The sequence below is a fragment of the Dendropsophus ebraccatus genome, chromosome 1 (genome assembly GCF_027789765.1).
Source record: "Dendropsophus ebraccatus isolate aDenEbr1 chromosome 1, aDenEbr1.pat, whole genome shotgun sequence".
In the NCBI taxonomy this organism is placed as follows: Eukaryota; Metazoa; Chordata; class Amphibia; order Anura; family Hylidae; genus Dendropsophus; species Dendropsophus ebraccatus.
In genome coordinates, this window is record NC_091454.1 from 114,782,004 (window position 1) to 114,798,312 (window position 16,309).

The following is a 16,309-nucleotide window of genomic DNA, read 5'->3' on the forward strand; positions in this document are numbered from 1 at the left end:
AGGTCGTCTAGGGGTTAACCTCTTAAGGACATATGACGTACCCGTACGTCATATGTCCTCATTAGCACTTCAAAGCGGGGCCGCGCGGCGACCCCGCTTTGAAGCGCCGCGGTCCCGGGTGCCGCGTGTAGCCCGGGAACGCCGCTATTAGCGGGCGCGGTCTGATCGCCGTGCCCGCTAATTAGCTAATCGGAGGCAGCTGTCAAAGTTGACAGCTGCCTCCGATTACCGGAGGCAACCTTTCCCTGGGGTCTAGTGGGGGAGATCGCTCCTCCCTGTCTGATGCCGGCCGGGGACTCATCCAAGATGGCGCCGTCCCCGGCTCGGCACTCGTTTGTTTCCGGCTGCAGCAAACGAGTGCCGATCTCATTGATCTTTGCTGTATATCTATACAGCAAAGATCTCAATGAGAGATCAAAGTATATATACTAGGGGGGCTTCTAGTATATGTGTAAAAAAAAAGTGTTGTTTATAGTAAAAAGCCCCCTCCCCTAATAAAAGTCTGAATCACCCCCCCTTTTCCCAGGTTTTAAATAAAAGTAAACAAATAAATAAATAAACACACGTTTGGTATTGCCGCGTGCGTAATCCCCCGATTAATTAATCACATTCCTGATCTCGCACGGTAAACGGTGTAAGCGCAAAAAAATCCCAAAGTGCAAAATTGCGCATTTTTGGTCGCATCAAATCCAGAAAAAATGTAATAAAAAGCAATCAAAAAATGCGTATATGCGCAATCAAGGTACCGATAGAAAGAACACATCATGGCGCAAAAAATGACACCTGACACAGCCCCATAGACCCAAGAATAAAAGCGTTATAAGCCTGGGAGTGGAGCGATTTTAGGGAACACATATTTGTTAACAATGCATAACAAGTCAGTTTTACCCCAGGGTGAATGGCGTAAAAACACAGTTCCCCCAAATAAAAGAAATGCGGGTTTTTTTTTCAATTTCACCACACATTGAAATTTTTTCTGGTTTCGTAGTGTACCAAATGCAAAAATTCAGCCTGTCATTGCAAAGTACAATTAGTGACACAAACAATAAGGGCTCATGTGGGTTTCTAGGTGGAACAATGCAAGTGCTATGGCCTTTTAAACACAAGGAGGAAAAACCGAAAACGCAAAAACGAAAATGGGCCCCGTCCTTAATCCTTTGAGGACCAGGCCCAAAATGACCCAGTGGACCGCGCAAATTTTGATCTTAGTGTTTCCGTTTTTCCCTCCTCCCCTTCTAAGAGCTCCAGCACTTTCAGTTTTTTATCTACAGGCCATGTAAGGGCTTATTTGTTACAGGAATAGTTGTACTTTGTAATGGTTTCTTTCATTTTACCATAACATGTATGATGGAATTCCAAATATATTATTTATGAAGATATAAATTGGTGAAATCGCAAAAAAGAATGCAATATGGTAACGTTTGGGGGGTTCCTGTGTCTACGTAATGCACTATATGGTAAAAGCGACATGATACCATTATTCTATAGGTCAGTCGTCCGAACACAACCATATGCAGGTTTACGCAGATTCTCTAATGTTATATATTTTTTTTAAATGAAATCCTTTTCTTTGGCAATTAATTATAAATAAAATGGGACTATTGTGACGCTTATAACGGTTTTATTTTTTCACCTACGGGGCTGTATGGGGTGTCATTTTTTCCGCCATGATCTCTAGTTTTTATTAATACCATATTTGTGAAGTTCGGACGTTTTGATCACTTTTTATTCGTTTTTTTTTATATATAATGTAACATAAAATCGGTAATCTGCGCACTTTTTTCCCTCTTTTCGTGTACGCCGTTTACCGTTCGCAATGACGCTTGTTATATTTTAATAGATCGGACAATTATGCACGCTACGGTATATTATATGTTTATCTATTTATTTATTTTTATATGTTTTATTTATATAATGGGAAAGGGGGGTGATTTCAACTTTTATTGGGGGAGGGGTTTTGGGGTAGTGTGTTAGTGTTTTTAACTTTTTTTTTTTTACACATTTGAAGTCCCTTTGGGGGACTTTTACATAGATTAGTTTACATTTGATTAGTTTGCCATAGGCATAGCATTGATCAGTGTTATCGGCGATCTGCTCATTGAGCCTGCCTGTGCAGGCTCAGTGTAGCAGATCGCCGATCGGACTGCACGGAGGCAGGTAAGAGACCTCCGGCGGCCCGTTTTACCGATCGGGACCCCCGCAGTCACACTGCGGGGGTCCCGATCGGTAAGTGACAGGGGACTCCCCCGTCACTTACACTTAAAGGAGTTAATGACACGCGGCAGCGCGATCGCTGCAGCGTTTCATTACCGGTGAGGTCCCGGCTGCTGATTGCAGCCGGCCCCCACCTGCTATAAAGCGCGCTCCGCTCCGGAGCACGCTTCATAGCGGGAAAAACACCCAGGGCGTACAGTTACGCCCTAGGTCGTCTGGGGACAGACTTCCATGGCGTAACTATACGCCCTGGGTCGTCTAGGGGTTAAAGGGTTAAAGGGGTTGTCCAGTGCTCTCTGCTGACATCTCTGTCCGAGACAGGAACTTTGTCTCGGTTTTCTATGAATCCCCATAGAAAACCTCTCTTGTCTCAGCCAGAGATGTCAGCAGAGAGTTCTGTGTCACACTCAAACAAAACAACATTTCCTAAATGATATATAGCAGCTAATAAGTATGGAAAGACTTGAGATTTTTTTTTATAGAAGTAAATTACAAATCTATATAACTTTCTGATATCAGTTGATTTGAAAGAAAAAGATTTTCGCTGGACAAACCCTTTAAGGAACATGGGAATAAACCCTAAGGGAATACTAGGAGGCAATCTTATGTAACATTCCACCTGGAGGCTTCCTATACACCAGCTTCAGAAATCTAAACCAGCTCAGAAGTAAACTGTAATAAATGCAGAACATGCAGATGCCCCTTCTCTTTGAATGTGTGAACTTACAAAAGTTGCCAAATTTTTTTGCACAAAAAAGTTAAGCTTCTAAATAGCAGCTTATAAGTAAAGAGAGAGAGAGAGAGAAGACAACAAAAGGAAAATAAACAAAGTAGACTGCAGATAATGGTACACCAAACCAGTGCCTGTCTTTGCTTTAGTATGGCTAACGTTCATTTAATAATTTCACGTTTTGCTACAAATGAGAGCAATCACGCAAATGAACAGATAGTATTGAACTTTACAAGCCTTCCACAGGTGCTTTGGATGCCTTCGGCAGAAAACTAGGAAACAGATCAATGTTAAGCTCTAATAATTATAAAGGCTGTGAAGCCACAAAAGAAAACATGGACTGGGCTCTGTTTATTATGCTATTACAAAGAGACTGATATTTTATATGGCTGAGAATCAAATGGAGTAGTAAACCTTGACTCATGAAAAAAAGACACAGATGTAAAGCTTTTTTTACAGTAGACATTTTAGAATATTTCCACACAGTGTATCTATTGGCGTAACAGCCAAGGGGACTGCTACAGGGCCTGCAACCTCAAGATGGCCCATGCTGCAGTAGGCACCTGGCTTGCCTAGTGTGACCTGTGTTTTAGCAAACGATACTGGTAACTGTATTTGAGTCCTCAAGAGGAGGAGGAGGAACAGTGGGCCATTGGCTCCCTCCCCTGCATTTATTAACACACCAATGCGACTGATGGAAGGCTTTATTCACAAACAGATAATGGGAGATTTAACTACACAGATAAAGATTGGGGTCACGGTTCAGCTAAAACTGCAAAGGGAAGAACATTTGTTAATTTATTGCAGGATAATTTTATGGGACAATTTGTGTAAGAGCCAACAAGAAGTAATGCCCTGTTGGGTCTGGTTATTTCTAACAATGCAAAGCTTTGAGAATGTCACTTGGCCATGAACATCTTTGTTAGGGCTGGTTCAGACTATGGAATTTGTGCGGATAAAATCTGGCAGATTCTGTTGCTTGTATGCGCTCACGGCCGCGCGCCTCTCCGCCCGTGCCATAGACAACATTCTATGCACGGATTAGGTTTAACAGTCTTTTGAGCTCTGTTTAAAATAACGTACATTATTTAGCTGCCTAGCCTCCCCTTAGTGCAATGACTGGTGTTTGTACATTATTCTACTCTGGGTTACTAATTGGCCTTTGGGTTTGGCTTAATTGAAAAGTCCATTGAATTCAAGAGTAAAAAAGGAGAAAGAACGGTGGAAAAACTGTGTGTGAACAATTAATAAGAAAACTTCCACTGTTTGCAAAAGACGTCCAAAAATATTTGATCATGTTAATTATTTTGACGTCCGCTGTAAAAATGTCCGTTATTCAATGCATTGTGTGCATTGGACGTCCGTCTTTCCATTGACTTCAATGCATTGCAGTCAGTTAAATAGCGGCAAAAACTGAAGTTATTTTAAATATCAAAATCGGGCGCCTTTTCTCTATTTCTGACGTTGTGTGAACCTAGCCTGTATAAGGATATGACAACCTGTTGTACTTTAACAAAAAACCTTTTAATAAAAAAAAAACAGGCAATATCTTGATTTTAGACCAAACAACAAAATAGATAACTGTAATTATCTAAAAAATTATCTTAACCTAACTTTTTGCAGCAACACTAATTTAATTTCCAAAATTCAAATATTTACTGCTAAAGAGGCACATGAGTACAATATCATGGATAACATGGCAGAAAAAGCTGAAGCTAGAATTATTTGAAATACAAGTAAATTGTTCCCACTCATCTCATCACATTACATCTTGGCTACTGAACCTTTAAACCATTTAATTTTTCGGTATTCAGATTTCATACATGTTTCTGTTAAGCTCTATTCAGAGAACTGCCAGAACATAACAGTGTATATAACTAAATGGTTAGGTTTTCAGTAACGACAAGGGCAAATTGTCACCATGGCTAGCTACACTGCATTCTCAGTGGTGGCAAGCTAAACACACGAGGGTAGGTGCATGTTGGTATGCTTTTGGTAGTGCTTTATTTCAGTTGTAGGGTGGTGAATAGAAAGGACGGTATGCAGTAGCAGCAATGCACAAGGGACAGTTCACTTAGAATGAAAGTGGTAACTCTAGGTGTTTAATATCTACCCCCTAAATGCAGTCAGCAGGGTTAGAGGGAGAGAGCTGTAGGTATATGTAGTGCACAGGGGACTTGCAGAGTGGTAGATGAGGACTCCCACAGGCTATTGCTGTGGATGGCTATAAATTTAGTCTGCTCTCGTGACCTGAAGGGTAGTGTATACCCCTGCAAATGTTCAACAAGGAGTAGTTTGCATGTTATGGTGATTATTTAGTGACGGATCATTCTGAAATTTGGTATTGCAGTGGGTGGGAATGGCAGTGGTTAAGGGACTCTATTGAGTTCACTATGGAAAAACACTTGTTCATCATGCTGGCCACATGGTTATTTCTTGCACACATCTCAATAACAACTTTTTTCTCATTTCAAAATAAAACTGAAAAATAAGAGTTGCATTAAAGAACTCTGATTGTAAAGACTGTCAAATACTTCTAGACCAATGGGGCTCTCTTAAAACACTGACTAGTTAGCATGTATTCATACAATACATTCTATGTGAAGGAGAACAGGTAATTCATCAGAAGTTTGTATGGAAAACTACAATTTTATCTTGCAATATAATAACAGTAATCTAAAATTAACAAATTTATCTAGTCCTTTCAAAAGTGTTCTTCTGACCTTCAGGTAAGTGGAGTTCCATAAGGTTAGAGAAGCCCTTAACATTATAGACTGGGAAGGCGTTCAAAAATAAAAGTACAGACACTAAGGGAGACATTTATCAGAGAAGGGGCATGATATTGGTTACAATACATTGTGGACTGACCAGTAGACTGGAGGCGTCAGTTATACTAGACTGTAGACTGACAGAGGATGGTGCTTATACTAGACTGCAAACTGAGAGAAGGCCACATTTAAATTAGACAGCGGCGAGCCTGTACTGAAGCCCTGTATTGGAACCTCTATAGTTCTCCATACAGGGCTTTTCTCCTCAATTATGCAGATGGTAGCAGGGAAGGCTTTCCTGCTGCCTGAGACCCACCCCCTGTACACAGAACATTATTGGTGTACAGGGTGGGTCTTTCATAGCCCCACAGAGTTCAAAGCCGCCTTGGTTGACTAACCCTGAAAGTGATGGAAGGAAGCCAAATTTTAATATGAACTAATTAGAGAAATTAGAGTCGCCACATGGCAAATTTATTAGCTTAATGGTGCGTTCACACCTACAGGATCTGCAGCTGATTTTCTGCAGCAGATTTCAGTTAAATAACTGAACACAGCATCAGATTTGATGCTGTGTTCAGTTATTTAACTGAAATCTGCTGCAGAAAATCAGCTGCAGATCCTGTAGGTGTGAACGCACCCTAACAAAATATAACTAAAAAAAAAACATTAAAAAGGAGAAGTCAGGTAAGGGGACTTTAAAAAAAATGCAGGGGTAACATAAAAAACAAGCTTAAAGGGGTACTCCAGCGGGGAGGGGGGGGGGCACTTTTTCTCTGGGACCGGGGACGAGGTGGCTGAGGGAAAAGACGTCCACTCGCCGCCCCGGTTCCAGGGGCGGGTCTCGCATCGCGGTACTCCAGTGCCCGGCTGCTTGCTGGTGTCTGACGCGGGCCCGAGGCGTGACGTCTCAGATCCGCTTAGCCAGTCAGTGAAGGAGGCGGGATCCATTTCAAGTCCGCTCAGATCCCGTCTCCATCACTGACTGGCTGAGCGGACCTGAGACGTCACGCCGCTGGAACCGGGAAGTGAGTGGTCGTCTCTTCCCTCAGCCACCTCGTCCCCGGTCCAAGCGAAAAAGTGCCCCCCCCCCGCTGGAGTACCCCTTTAACTCACCTATCCAGCATTGGATCGTCGCTCTGGGACCTCTGCCAGCCTCCGGGATCTTCTCCCAGCTGACGTCACAACCCAGTTGACTAACTGTTCACTTAGCCAATCAGTGACTAGGGCGGGAGGCTGATGCAGTCACTGATTGGCTGAGCGGGCAATCCATCAGCTGAGAAGGCATTTTCGTTGTGACATCATCAGGAAAATACCTTCCGGCAGGGTTCCAAGAAAAGGTGTAGCGGTATGGGCATGTGGAGGGTAAGTTAGAGTTCTGTAGTAAAGTTTCCCCCTGCCAGCTGCCCAAAGATAAAAATGTCCAGACATCTCCATTAATTCTCCTAAAGTAAGGAAGGAGGAATTATAATGTGTGGTGAGGAAAAAGCTAAAATACTGAGTATTTTTCTCAGTTGTATTCAGAGAGGAAAATGAAATGCAGAGGGGTAAGGTAAAGCTCTAATATAGCATATAACCTGTCTAAAGGATGAAGTGCAGAGCCACGTCTAGATGGCACTAATGAAACAAGGAAAATAAAAGACGACATTCGATTGGTTGTTGTAGGTTACCGCTCCACTGTTTCTCTGAACAAAGTTGCATTACCCCCCACCCTGGTTTTAAAATGTAAACTTGTTCTATAAAAAATGTCTTACCTGCCTACCCTAAATGTAAAATCCCATTCATTTGTTTTGGGGAGGGGTCGTGTCTTGGTTAGTATTTAATGACAGCACTTCATGCTTGAGCAGTTGCTTAATACAATAGTTCCCAGAATGCAATGCTTTTTCTAAGCCGTTCATGACAGCCATCCCACCCTGCCTACTCTTCTACCACAACACTCCTGCCAATGTACCACCTAAAACTGCTGCAGGACATTTAATTTTACTGCAGACTATTGCACATTCCTGTCTGCTCTCTTAGGCTTTATTCATCACAAAACATCATGCTGTACACACCTTGCTCTCACTAAATATTCCAATAAATATATAACTGTATGTGTGAGAGGGGGTAGTGATGTAGGCTGGAAAGGCTGGTCAGAGAGGATATCATCACTCAAGGACGGGTCTACAGTTCAGAGACAAGATCCAGCAAAGCCTCTTGTGATCAGAACATGATGTGCTGTCTTAAGAGAGGTAAGAACTGGAGACAATACACATTTTTGTACTTTTTCTTTTTTCCATTTCCTGTCAGTGGTAAAGTACACAATGGTAAGCTGAAGCAAGTACTATTAGTGATAACACTTTATTAGTATGTTATATGTCTCATGGTGATAGTTTTATTTACATACAATTTTCTGGATTTACTAGGATACCCCTTTAAGCCACAGACAGGAAATTGAAAGGTGCAACCTTTATCTTTGATTTGTATTGTATTCACCACTGTGCTTGGTTCATATGTGAATCTGGTGCTGACAGTTTCATTTTAGGTAGCTGGTGGATAAAGCAACTAGATGCAAGTCTTGGCCAGATTACACCCCATTTTGACCTTTGAAACACTAAGGAAGACATATTAATGAGTGACAGTGCAGTGTTTTTAGTAAATGATGAGTATTTCTGCTAATTTACATTATTTATGATAGTGAAGCCCAGAGGACATATTTGAGTTTAATTGTGCGGTGTTACTAAAATAGACTGCTGAATGTAATACTGTAATACTATTTTATAAGATTAAAAATAAAAGCTAGGTGTTTTTTTTTAGAAAATGATTCAATAGCTCACAAGCTAGAATATCAACAACTGCCTCAACACTAGCCCATAAAATTCAAAGTATATTGTTGCTTTGAGTTGACTCTTGCCTTTGCTAGTCTAAATCTGTATTATACATATGATACACAGCCTGTTACATGCAGCATAATGTTATTAGTTTATTACAATTTGTCAGAAAATTATACACAGAATGCAGTTCATAGCTCTAACATAAGTTTATTTTTCATAATAGCCTAACAATTTTCTGCGAATAATAATGTATTTAAATCTATTTTCTGGGGGGGAGGGACTAAGGTCGCAAAGAAAAAAAAAGGAAAAAAAAAGGAGAAAAAAATAAATTATTAGTATATATATGTATATATATATATATAAATATATATATATATATATATATATATATATATATATATATATATATTCTGATATGTGTCCGACATTGAAACACCTATCAGAGCTGAGTTTAAATGAAAAATGAAACATACTGTAAAAGACTGACAATGCAATATGTTAACTTCCAGAAAAAAACGACATACAAGTGAGATGGAATAGAATAGTATTTTACCTTTTATCTTTACAGGAAATTAAACTACAGAGACAGTGACTGTGCATCTGATTATCCTTGAACATCGATTTGTCAACTTTTTGCCATTACAAAATATTTAATGTTTTCACCTTAAACATTTCCTCTGAATTTCCAGGTAAGTCTCCTAGATTTCTTTCAGCAGCCACTTTAAGGCTATGTTCAGACAATGCAAAAATAAGTGCAAATCACGGCCATTGTTGCAAAACTATGGCCGTTATTAATGTTGAAGTTTACTTATTGTTACACTATGTGAATATAGCCTAAAGACGATAGACATGTTTAGCGTTACATGGCTTCTTTCAATATAAAACAGCGCCACATCTGTACACGGGATGTGAGTGATAATGCAAATTATGAGTTTTACTGAAGCAAACATTGCTGAAATATTGCACAGAACCTATGAACAAGCATGTCACCATTTTCAACCCTTTGGCGACCACCCACGGTCTTCTGACGGCAGGCATTGCAGATCCTCAGACTGCAGCAACGTCTTTTGCTAGACAGCATTCCAAATTATTAAAACTCTGGACCCTGAGCAATTTTAGCCGTCTTGTAATGCATGTATCTAAATACAATTAACACACATTTAATGACATAATGAGTAACCAGAATCCCACTACCCTTTTTCTCTCCTCTCTTAGATACTTTCCACACTCTTAAGAAGTATTGGATTGCTTTAATTCTTTTTTACACTTTTCATTTTTTTTTTTGTCTCAGTAGTAGACACAATGATGCCAAGCTAATTCACTTTAGCACTGCTGTGTCCTGTACTTGCTCCTCCCACGCCGAACCAGGAAGTAAGCAGGGATGCAGCTGTATAACGTTGAATTCTCTGCAGATGGTCACCCCTTTAAAGGTATAAAAGCACCTTCACATGCACAGCTTTAGAGGATAAAAAAGTGCTGGTCACTTTAGACAATGAGCCTTGCTTGTTTCTCATTTCCATATTTTGAAAAAATTTTATGAGTCGCCTCACAAATCTTGAGGTATGTCTGTAAAAGTACACGTGCCCCATCATAACAATTTAATTAGTCACACTGTATAAAACAATCTGGCAGCTTCCCTTTAAAACAGATATTGAATGTGAAAATATTTAAATGCACAGTAAAACATACCATAATTTACTTATTGTACATAAAAAGAAAAAAAGGAAACACAGTGGCGCTGCATGTGCAGGCGGATTAACCCTGTGAGATGTGTATGTGTAAATTCACACAAATGCACACTCACCTGGTTAGGTTGTACGTATTAGGCACGACTCTAATGTAGGCTTGTAGGTATATAAGGAGGGCTGCTGCCTTCCACCTTCCGATATCCCTGGATGTGGGATCAAGACTGAAATAGCAATAAAGAAGATGCCTGAAGAGGAGGGTGGTTAACCCTTGAAACGCGTAGCAATAAAGAACACATCTGGTTGGCAAGAATACTGGAAATCTCTGCCTCTTGATTGAAGTGGAGTGACTGTGCCTGGAGGTTTGAGCGCCAAAGAATCCACCATTGTTGCAAGGTCATTTGCATAATTTACTTATAATTGAGTAAATGTAAGGTAAAATAGCATGAGTTAAATCACAAGAACATTTTTTTTTATTAAAACAATTGTTGTTCAGCTGAATATATTGTTAAAATTAAAAAGTAAAAAAACAACAATGTTTGGTTCTTGCCTGTATTAAAAAAAAAAAAAAGTTTTGAAAATAGAAGAATCTTGAGAGTGCACTCACCATAAAAAGCTTTCTTTATTAGATCCTATTAGATTATTAGATTCACGAACGATCAGTGGAGGGTGCTGACGTACCGCGCCGTCGTCTGCTATAGTCTGTGATTTTAAGGATCTAATAAAGAAAGCTTTTTATGGTGAGTGCACTCTCAAGATTCTTCTATTTTCAAGTGTTTTATGGACCTGCATTTCCGAGATGTTTGCACCGCCTAAGCAGTGTTCACTATCCGTTTCCCTGTAGTATGCTAAACCGCGTCCTAGGTGTCCCAGGTGTCTTGTAGTGCCGACCGCTCTACTCTTTACATATATTTAAAAAAAAAAAAAAAAAAAAAGAAAACGCGGAGTTTTGGACAGCAATACGTGGAATGTCTATGTCTGCTAAAATTAATCAAATGTTAAATACTGTATTCCAACATAAGTGGTTTCCTAGGAGTCAACTAAGGTAATAGTAAACTATCTTTTAAGCCATTTAAAATACCATATAACAAAAAAGGAAGGAAAAATGAATGCTACATTACTTTGCTGCAAATGGCCAGAAACATAAGGCACATTTTTGTTGGATTTGTCCAAAGCAATTTTCAAAAAATCTATTCAATTGCCAAGCTGAACAACATTCAATTGCTGATCAAAAATTTCTTCCAGTTGTACGGGTTTCACCTTTCTTGTGGACTAAAAATTGTAGGCTGTCAAAAAACTTCAGAAAATAATATCTGAGCTTCATATATCTTTGTCCCAAATATAAATTAAAAGATTTCCTCAGCTCCCAGGCATGCTGGAGCTGCGTATGTGACAGCAAATTCTTCAATACATTTATGATATGCTTGGTAACTGTTAACATTTTCAAAAATCTATTGTCAATCTAATATCTTTTAAAAGTGTTTATTGGAAAACATCCATTGAGAAGTGTTGCATGCACAAAATAAATGTGTATCAAGTACTATGCACTAGAAATATGAGTGATAGCTTTTCAGCATGTAGCTTGTTTTATTTACTTTGCCATAATGCTGATAAGAGGAAATCAAAGTAAATACACAAAATAGTAAGTTTATAAGGTGTTAAAAAGACATTGATCAGCTAGCTAGGCCTAATTATTATTGCAATAAAAAAAGCTTGTTATTTTTAGAAAATGAGCAGCTTCCTCTTCCAAAGCTCAGGCCACACCTGGCAGGACACTCCTGAAGGGCACAATTGGCAAGCAGACCTCTAACTTTGCAAATCTGTAGGCCAACTCAGGCCAAGTGAACAAATTTATTAAATGTCTAACCCTGCTCACCACCTTTCAAGAAGACTGGCTAAAAGGGGAAAATATTACTATAACCTTGAAACCTTTGGAAGACTCCTCTACATCATCATTCATTGCCTAAGAGGGCTTTTAAAAGAAAATCTGTCACTAGGTTTATGCTACCTGAAATGAGGGCAGCATAAACTAGTAACAGAAATGCTGAACAGATTAGTGTATTACTTGTATGATTCTGTTCAGCCATTCTCCTAATATGCAGGAGAATAGGATTCTTATGGCACCCCTCCCCCAGCTGCTGATTGACAGCTGACTGCCTATACACAGCATAGATAGATAACTGCCAAAGTTTTCTGCTTCTCATGAATAATGAGGACTTCTGGGCTCATGCAAATAATGGAGAGGACTACTTATTGTCCATACAGAAGTTCCTGTATCATGGAAGATATGTGTTATGAAACTGCATGAAATTGCATGTGTTCTGCCACATGTACACACATGATCATGGCAGAAGCTCAGCTTTCATAGGCACATCATGAATGTGTGTGTACTTATAGGATGATGCGGAGAGGGGTAAGAGGTATGAGAAACTGTACTTGGTTTGTGAGAAACAGCTGTAATTGATTTAAGAAGGCAATATCATCCCATTCATGGTATACATGATTTTATCATAGCTGCACTGAGGAAATAAAAGTACAGTTGAAAACAAGATTGGCAAGTGTTATCCCCTTATTTTCTTCTATTGATTTTATAAATGGACTTTGCTTACAGAACTCTGCCACCTTAAGTCAGTAAGTCTTTGCTGTCTTGATATTTTGGCATACAACTATTGAATGTCTTGTTCTACTTGCTGTGCCAACTGTTGTATCTTACTTTATGATCTAAACCTTTTACATGTCTCAATGATATAAAGAGAAAGATGAAACAGCAACCTGCAAGTGCTAGGACTTACCGTACACACTCCCTTCGTTGTATACACAATATAGATACTGATGAAAAATAGGTTCTTAGCAAATCATTTGATCAAATAGAGTGTACCATCTCACCACCTTAAGGTGACCTCAGATAGATGGTTCCTACACTAACAATGGCTTCTCTTGGGCTAATAAAGCCTACAAAACAAAAAGTAAGCAAAAGCAAAGTTCTAGCACTTACAGGTTGCTGTTGCATCTTTCTGTTTTTGTAAGTATTTTAGCCACAGCAGCATGCAATCTTCACAATGTAAACAGTGGTGTTTGAGTGCTGGACATTTTTTTCTTTATGTCTCAATGTCAAAAGTGTATTTCCATTTAAGATTTTTTTTTTATGCCTGTAATCTCAATAGTTTGAACACATCTTTTCTTTAACATTGGTTTGTGTAATAGGGAGATTACTTGGAACAATACATTCTATGGCTATGTTTCCACAACGGGATTTTGTGGCTTTCTTTCCAGACGACCGTCAAAAGGACAGCCTTTTTTGACGACTGCAAATAATGAAATAGTAACCATTCATAAAAAATGGCCATTTAAACAGTGTGTGAACAGTTATATTTACATTAATAGGTAGCATATTAATGAAATCAGCTAAAATACAACTTTGCTACAGATGGATACAGCATGTGTCATTACTTATACAAATACTGTTATCACTAAGAATTAACTATAAGTGTGGCGTGATGCCCCTTTACTTCAAGGTCCTTCTGCCTCCAAGTGTCAACTACCCACTTACAATTTACATTTTTTAAAGGAATTTTAACATAGTAACATAGTTAATAAGGTTGAAAGAAGACAAGAGTCCATCAGGTTCAACCTAGGGAAACCCTACTGTGTTGGTCCAGGGGAAGGCAAAACCCCCCACGAGGCAAACGACAATTGCCCCATCACAGGGAGAAAATTCTTTCCCGACTCCAATGGCAATCAGAATAATCCCTGGCTGAATCAACCATTGAACTTATTTAATGAATTAGCCATGACAACATCATGTGGCAGAGAGTTACACAATCTCACTGCTCTTACAGTAAAGAATCTGCGTCTGTGCTGCTGGTGAAACCTTCTTTCCTCTAAACGTAGAGGATGCCCCCTTGTCATGGTTACGGACCCAGGAGTAAAAAGATCACTACAAAGATCTCTGTACTGTCCATTCATATATTTGTGCATTGTAATCAGATTGCCTCTAAGATGTCTATTTTCTAGAGTAAATAACCCCAAGCGTGATAACCTGTCCTGGTACTGTAACCCACCCATTCCCTGAATGACCTTTGTCACCCTCCTCTGGACCCGCTCCAGTTCAGCTGTGTCCTTCTTATATACCGATGCCTAAAACTGTATACAGTATTCCATATGTGGTCTGACCACTGATTTATAAAGAGGCAAAACTATGTTCTCATCTTTAGCATCTATACCTCTTTTGATGCACCCCATCTTTTTACTAGCCTTGGCAGCTGCTGCCTGGCACAGATCACTAAAGTTGAGTTTACTGTCCACTAACAGCCCCAGGTCCTTTTCAGAAGCAGTTCTACCCAGTGTTTTATTATTTATCAAATAACTGTACTTAATATTTCTACGGCACTTAAAAATTGATGTAAATAGAGTGTATATTTTACTGGAAAAAAAACTCTAAATAGTGTTGTTGGTGCATTCCTTGCTTTGTGGTAAAAAATTACTGGTTTATAGGTACTTATCAATGCATATATGCATTATAGGTGTTATTGAATTAAAAAATACATGATGCTTCCGCTTCTTGATGACAGACCATGGCGATGGTGAGTAATGTGGTGCTAAGTGCTCTGTACAAGGTCAACAGGGAGAAGGAACATGAACCTGGGTCTACAATATCAAACTCAATAAAAAAAGATAAAAACCACTGACATCTGTCTTCATGATTGCCTATGAAGAGGGGAGGGGGTGAGGGAGATGAGGCACCAAAAAAGGACAACAAAGAGTTAATTTACAGCTACATTACAGGGCTATCTCCTCTGACGTCAGCACTGATCTCTGAATACCAGTTTTACACAGCTCCCTGCTTTGTAATCTTTGTTCTCTTCTCTCTGCTGGCAACTAATCTCCCTCCTCCCCCCTTCATAGAACAGACAGAGTCCAACTGATGTAAACTAGTCGAGATTTCAAGATAATGAGCAGTGGATGAGAGAGAGGAAGGAGGGGGTGGGTGGGCTGGGGAAAGGCTTTTTGAATGCAGATAATGAAATATTTGCTTAATAAACCCAATTACAAAGTTTCTTAAAATCGCCTGGACTACTAATTTCTTCAAAAAAAAATTTAACGACAGTGACACTTTAAGCTTATCACAGTCTCTAAAAATAAAGTAATTAAATGGCATTTATGAAGAATATATAGATAGATTTTTTTAACCCCTTAAGGACCGGGCCTAAAATGGCCTTAAGGACCGAGCCAAATTTTATGAATATGACCTGTGTCACTTTATTCATTAATAACTTCGGGATTTTTACCTATCCGGTTGATTCTGAGACTGTTTTCTCATGACATATTGTACTTCGCGTTTCTGGTAAAATGGAGTCGATACTTATAACAAATCTTAATGAAAAAATCCAAAGAAACGTGAAAAATTGTGAGAAATTGCATTTTTCCAACTTTGAAACTTTTGTGCTTATACATAAAATGGTTATGCCACATAAATTATATATGAAATAGCATTAGCAACAGGTCTACTTTATGTTGGCAGCATTTATTAAACTCTTAATAAAAGCTTAAAACATTAGCAGCAAATTTCCAAATTTTCAGTAAAATTTCAAAATCAGATATTTTTAGGGACCTGTTCAGGTTGAGGCTGCGTTCACACTACGTATATTTCAGTCAGTATATTTCAGTCAGTATTGCAACCAAAACCAGGAGTGGATTATAAACACAGAAAGGATCTGTTCAGACAATGTTGAAATTGAGTGGATGGCCGCCATATAACAGTAAATAACTGCCATTATTTCAATATAACAGCTGTTGTTCTAAAATAACAGCAAATATTTGCCATTAAATGGCAGCCATCCACTCAATTTCAACATTGTATATGTTAGAAAGCCCCACAAAGCACCCCATTTCAGAAACTGCACCCCCCAAACGCACATCCAGAACGTTTTTTAACCCTTTAGTCACAGAAATAAAAGCTAAGTATGTAAGCCCTGTTTCTGCAGCTTCTAGAAATACCCCATATGTGGCCCTATTGCATTGTTTGACGCAACCACAAGCCTCAGATATAAAGGAGCGCCTAGTGAATTTCAATGCCTCAGTTATATTTGGTCATTTTTGACT

At 39.2% G+C, this 16,309-nt stretch overlaps 1 protein-coding gene across 2 annotated transcripts in view; it reads right to left on the reverse strand.

The window, feature by feature from the left end:
* Positions 1-16,309, reverse strand: part of TBC1D22A (TBC1 domain family member 22A) — a 407,989-nt gene that overhangs the window by 220,155 nt on the left and 171,525 nt on the right. The gene's annotated exons all lie outside the window — the stretch shown is intronic.